This window comes from Cebidichthys violaceus, unplaced genomic scaffold (genome assembly GCF_023349555.1).
Source record: "Cebidichthys violaceus isolate CVI_PGR_0920_01 unplaced genomic scaffold, fCebVio1.0.p SCAF_129, whole genome shotgun sequence".
Lineage (NCBI taxonomy): Eukaryota > Metazoa > Chordata > Actinopteri > Perciformes > Stichaeidae > Cebidichthys > Cebidichthys violaceus.
Window position 1 is genome coordinate 272,398 of NW_027176295.1, and position 7,129 is coordinate 279,526.

Here is a 7,129-nt window from a genome sequence, read left to right on the forward strand (position 1 = left end):
CTATTTTCTTTTATCTTAAATTATATATTTTTTAAATATTCAGAGCATTTCTTTGCCATAAAACCTTATACTCCTGATGTGTTTTAAACCTGCAAAATGTTGCTGAAATAAATGCTCAGTTTTTAATGTAATTTCTTTGGATAGCAAACATTTAACTCCAGACAAATAGAAATAGAATATGTTTAATAAAAGATTGGCCAACTTATATTTTCTGAACTACGTAGGTGCAGGTTTGGTCAGCGAAATGGCAAAATGGGAATAAGTCTTTTGTTTTTTTTATAAGTTGGTCCTGTATTTCAAAATTACAGTATGACATTAATGGCGATGATATGCATAATAAAACTGCATGTAGGGCAACTTAAAATTCAACAATAAACAACCAACAAACATTACTTAATGTATTTGTTTATTTATTTGTGAATATGGGAATATTTTTTATTAAATGTTTGATCGTTTTCTGATTAGATTTTTTGAGTATTTTCAAAAATTCGATTTTAAATCATCATGAGATTTGTTGTTTTTTATTAGATTTTTTTATAAATTATTTCCAGATTTTTTATAAATCATTTCATTAGATATTCTTGATCATTTGTTTATGTTGATGAAATCAATAAAATACATTTCTCTATATGACGAACAAGCTGCGGTCAGTTTTTGTAATGTACCTGTTTGTCCTCTAGATGGCAGCAGAGGACAGTTTGGACACTTAGAGGTCTCGTTCCTGGACAGTTTGCTCATGTTTGCTGCTGCTTTAATAAACTACAGAACAACCTGAAGCGGCTCTGCGGGACACATGTCTACCATCAACTTGTCACAAAGCTTCTCTTAAGATTTACTTTCGTCCTCCTGAAACAGTTGTCCCGTAGTTCACAGCTCAGTTATTAGTAAGTGAAGGACAGATCATTATTACAACACATGGGAACAAACTGACCAAAGTCCTCGTGATGTCACCCATTGGTTTGTGGACTACAGTTTTAAAGCCTTGAGTTCGGCATTTTAGCTGTCGCCATCTTGGTTTTTGGTCTTCGCCATCTGGGTTTTTGGTCGTCGCCATCTTGGTTTTTGGTCGTCGCCATCTTGGTTTATGGCTGTCACCATCTTGGTTTTTCAGATGAGTGCTCGTCTGCAGCCAGAGACACAGTTATTCTGAGCCTTTTTATTGAGAATCAACCTCACCTTTATACCAGGCGGCAACCTGGTATAAAGGTGAGGTTGATCTGTTGAGTGTAGCCAAAGCTTCATGTGTTAAAGCTGCATTCTCTCTAGTGTCCATCAGGGGGCGACTCCTCTGGTTGTATAGAAGTCTAGTCTAAAATGACTCTACTTCTCTCTTGATTTATTCCCTCAGTAAACATTGTAAACATGAGTTTATGGTCTCAATCTCTAGTTTACAGTCTTCTTCAATACAGCATGATGTTCATTTAGTACATTATGCTCCATTTAGAGTCAAACAGACCATAAAGCAGGGGATGATTTAGGGGCGGGGCTACACGCTGATTAACAGGTCTCTACCAGAGACGTATACGGCGTCTCTACGTCACTCCTCCTCAGTCCAGATATGGTCACTTTCTAGTCACTGGTTGCAAAAAAGCCAAGATGGCGACTGCCACTCCTTATATACAGTCTATGATTTATACTTGATAAACTTGAAGCCAAAATAAATGCTTCAAGTAGAAGTTACGCTCGTGAACCTGAGCCACCAGCCTAAACAAGCACATTCCAACACTGTGCCTTAGTACCAGAGGTGGAACGTCACTACTTACAGGTAGATAGAAACACGTGTGTGTGTGTGTGTGTGTGTGTGTGTGTGTGTGTGTGTGTGTGTGTGTGTGTGTGTGTGTGTGCGCGTGCGTGCGTGCGTGCGTGCGTGCGTGCGTGCGTGCGTGCGTGCGTGTGTGCGTGTGTGTGTGTCTGTGTGACCCCAGACTCTTATATGGAGGCCCAGGAGGCTCAACACCCCTGACCTGCCGTTAAAGAAGCACCGCTCTTAAGTGTGAGTGTGAAGCGCTGAGCGGATGTAAAAGGATCAGTGTGTCAGTGGCTGTTTGACAAGCCGAGACAATACCTGAAACCTGCAGGTCAGCTCCTGCTGTGTGTGTGTGTGTGTGAGAGTAGGTGTGTGTGTGTGTGTGTGTGTGTGTGTGTGTGTGTGTGTTAGCCATGGGTCAGAGCCTCGGCTGTCATGTCACAGTGTTCCCATGGCACTTCACAGCCACCTGGAGACACCTGAAGCAGAGAGGAGAGTGAGCAGAGAGGAAGAACGGATGAACGGACGGCAGTTATAAGAAGAAAAGAGATAAAGAAGCGTCAATCAAAGTAAAGAAAAATCGACTGATGTAAAACATCTATGTCTACGTTTATTCTGGACAAAGTAATTTAAAGAGTTGTTAAAGTTATAATTGAATCAACAGGTGGGACTGAGCTCTGCTGGTGTTGTAAGAAGGATTCAGATCCTTTACTCCAGTAAAAAGTACTTGTACCACACTTTTGAAAATACAAATTAATGAATGAAGAATTTAGTCTTTATTTATTAGTCATAGTTTATTTATTATCTTTATTTTGTATTATTACTCTTTCAACATGTTCTCTCTAGTGTCCACCAGGGGGCGACTCCTCTGGTTGTATAGAAGTCTAGTCTAAAATGACTCTACTTCTCTCTTGATTTATTCCCTCAGTAAACATTGTAAACAGGAGTTTATGGTCTCAATCTCTAGTTTACAGTCTTCTTCAATACAGCATGATGTTCATTTAGTACATTATGCTCCATTTAGAGTCAAACACACCATAAAGCAGGGGATGCTTTAGGGGCGGGGCTACACAGTGATTGACAGGTCTCTACCAGAGACGTATACGGCGTCTCTACGTCACTCCTCCTCAGTCCAGATGTGGTCACTTCCTGTTCACTGGTTGCAATAAAAACAAGATGGCGAACTGGAGACTTCAAGACGTCCACAAATCAATGGGTTACGTCAAGACAACTATGTCCACTTCTTATATACAGTCTGTGCCACTGTAGCTGTAGCCAGTGCAGCAATAAAACATGGTGGAATTAGCAAGCGAGCTAATTAGCCAGCTGTCCGCTAGTTATCTAGCTAGCCATATAATTCCACCATGCTTTAATGCTACACTGGCTACAGAGTATGAACTGAACAGAGTTGTCACTCATCGTTACGACTCCACTGGTCGTGTTAGTCGTTGCTGTAAAACCTCAGTGGTTCTGTGACTTTTGCTTTAAGTCATTTAATTTCATTCAGAAGTTAGCTCACTACAACAGTCGCAATGGCAACGCTACACGTAAAAATGGCCGCCGCTCTGACCCTCCTGCTACATTGATTTGAATGGGAACGTTTGCTCTACTCATATTCTATCGATAGACACATTTTCTTTTTTTGTCACCCATTTGTCTATCGTTAGTTATTGTTGTAATGTTTTATCGTAATGTTAGAATTTTTACAACTGGAATCAGAAACATTGAGAGCGATTTTTAAGAAATGAGGAGCAAAAGGTGACATAATTATTCCTCAGATTTTAAGCTTTTTTTCATGCAAACTTCAGCATAAATTAACATTAACAGAGCGACTCTGATCTGTAGTTTGTATCCCACAATTCACCACGGTTTTGATGGATTATTCCTGATTTACTTTATAATGCACTATAGTCACTGTCCATTCGTTCTAACAATCCCACAATGCAATGCTTCACATTGATACATATACATGTAAAATGATCCCTGCAGCTGTCAGCCCGATCACGGAAAGATTTCGGTGTTTAGAAGATTTAAAAAGACATAAATCGAAAACGTCACTTCCTGTTTATCTGTCACACAGTTTGCAGACCAGCCTGAAGACTTTAAACCCTTTTTTTCCTTCCTAAATCTTTGTTAACAACATGCCGAACACGAACAAGAACCGGCGCCAAGCTGCAGCCGTGCTTGACCTTCCTGCAGCTGCTCCTCCTCCTCTTCGCCCCAATTAAATCCAAATCTTTTTGAAAAGCCAAACGGAGGCTCTGAGGTGACGTCCAATCGGACGGGACTAGCCTACTGTATCGTCACTGTGGCTGTTTGGCCACGGCGCCCGCTCACGCTCCGCTCTTTCCCCCCTTTACATTTTTAAGTGCCCTTTTCACGTGGAACATAAAGAGGAGAGATTAGAAGTGAGGAGGGGGGAGAAAAAAAGAAGAAGAAATTTGCAGCTATTTCCTGTTAATATCTTTCCCTTGTTGGGCTCTAATGAGAGGAGTCGCCCCTTCACTTTCAAGAGGGCTTAGCAGCAGTTAGCTGGCTCCAAGCTGCGGGGACAATAATCACATTTTAACTCAGCCTCACACCCCGAGTCCTCCACAATAACTCACACCACTTAATTCCCTCTTTCAGAAGCTGGTGATAAAACGCCAGAGGCTAAATTAATAGATGCTAATGGCCGCCTTCAATCAAAGCCGAGCGGGATCCAAAATCTGCCAGTAAGGCCTATTAATTAACATGTGGAGGAGGCAGGATGGGGAGGAAGAAGAAGCTCTGTGGTTCACACGGACCTCCGCAGGGCAGCCCATTGAAGGCTGAGGCAGGGGGGCTTTGTGGAGCTTTCCCCGGGCCACAATTAGAGGCTTCTGAATGGGCTGGCATTTGTCCTCCAGGTCCAAAAGCTGCACAGGAAGGGCCCGGGTCCGGGATGCATGGGTCGAAATCAGACGTCCAAGTGGTGTCTGTGATCAGCGGACCAGTGAGACAGAGAGACACGAGTCACAAAAACATCAACTTTATACACTTTACTGTCTCTGCTGACTGACGGTGAGGACCACAAACTAACAAAGACGCTCTTATTGTTAATATTAATCAGACAGATGAGATTGTTTTTTGCCCTTCCTCATGTCTCCAGTAAAAATGCACAGTACCATAGCTACGATACGACACGATACAAAAGCTACGATACAATAGCTACGATACGATAGCTACGGTTCGATAGCTACGGTACGATAGCTACGATACGATAGCTACGATACGATAGCTACGATACAATAGCTACGTTACGATCTATAATACGATAGCTACGATACAATACAATAGCTACAATATGATACAATAGTAAGATACGATAGCTATGATACGATAGCTATGATACGATAGCTACGGTACGATAGCTACGATACGATAGCTACGATACGATAGCTACGGTACGATAGCTACGATACGATAGCTACGATACAATAGCTACGATACGATCTATAATACGATAGCTACGATACAATACAATAGCTACAATACGATACAATAGTAAGATACAATAGCTACGATACGATAATAAAAAGTGTCATATGTGTAACTGTATCTTCAACCTTTCTTAAACAGAACTTTCCGAGGTTGCAGATGAATTTCATAGGAAACTGACTATGACTTATCGTATTGTGTTGTGTCGTATCGTATCTTATCATAGTGTAGCTATTGTATTATATTTTATCGTTATGCTTATCAGTTCATAGCTATTGTATCGTATCATATCGCAGCTATCGTATCGCAGCTATTGTATCGTATCGTAGCTATCGTAATGTTGCTATTGTAATGCTATTGTATTGTATCGTAGCTATTGTATTGTATTGTGTTGTAGAAATTGTATTGTGTTGTATCATAGTAAATGTATCGTATAGTATCGTAGTGTCGTGTTGTATCGTAGCTATCCTATCTTATCATATCATAACTACTGTATCTTATTGCATCTCATCGTATTGCTTTGTATCGTATCCTGTAATATCGTAGCTATCGTATGGTATGTTGTCTCATTGCATCATATTGTATTCTGTCATATCGTAGCTATCGTATCATGGTTATCATATCTTAAAATTATAATAGAATGTCCTCATTATGTTCATGAGGAATATTTTAACCTTTGGTAACAGAATGCTTTTGCAGATAACAGAATATAAACATAATTTCTAGACGAGTCTGTGTTGCCTTGATCTCTTCTTCTATTACATCGTCCACACGTTTAGTTTTGTTCTTTCATTTTCGTGAACTTTCTGTTCGGCTTTATGCACAACGAGGATGTGGTTAAAGTTGCAGAAAGAACACTTGACTTTTAAAAGTGAAGATCAATCTTCACATTTTTGACACTTTTGTTTTCCTCTGATGTATTCAGTGTTTAAATCACACAAAGCTCCTGCTGTTTACATGTTGTGAACTTATTAACGATATCATTGATTATTAGTTGAAGCTCAAAGTGTTATCTCGTATTGTTTGTACTCTTATCCTCGGTAGCTCTTGATATATTCTTATTTTTTAAGTCTCTGTTAATCAGTACTTGTTTCTGATTTTACCCTCCGGGGATCAATAAACATCTTATGGTTTCACTGCAGGTATGTTTCTAATATCAAAACAATGGATCGATAAATGAAAACAAAGCATTTTTCTTGCAGTATTCTCATCATGGAGCCGACTTTAAAAGTTTTTTTTTTGTCCTCTATATGAAGCAGTTTGTCCGGGTCGAGGTGGAAGAAGTACTCAGATCATTTACTGAAGTAAAAGTACTAATACCATAGTGTAGAAATACTCTGTTTCAAGTTCAAGTCCTGCATTCAAATACTTACTTGAATAATATTAGCATCAACATATACTTTAAGTAAAATATAATTACAATATTATTACAATCAGTTTAATGACTTTACTGCTGATACTTTAATATAATATAATATAATATTACATTATTTATCAGTGGATTATGTTTCATTTTAATAATCTGCATCAGTAAAGTAACTTGAATTAATAAATTAATATTATTCCATAAACAGTACATTTACCTCTGTGATGGAGTAGAAGTATAAAGTGTAGTTTTAGTAATATTTCCAGGTGTAAGATTTATTTATTGATATTTGATTTTTATTATCTGATGACGAGAGTTGTAAACTTCTCACTGAGATTAACAACAGGGAGGTTTCCTCTCACCTCTGACCCCCCGGGTCAATTGTCCTGTTCTGTGTCAATTGACCTGTCGCTCAACACACACACACACACACGTACACACACGCACACACACACACACACACACACACACACACACACACACACACACACACACACACACACACACACACACACACGTATACACACACACACACACACACACACACACACACACAA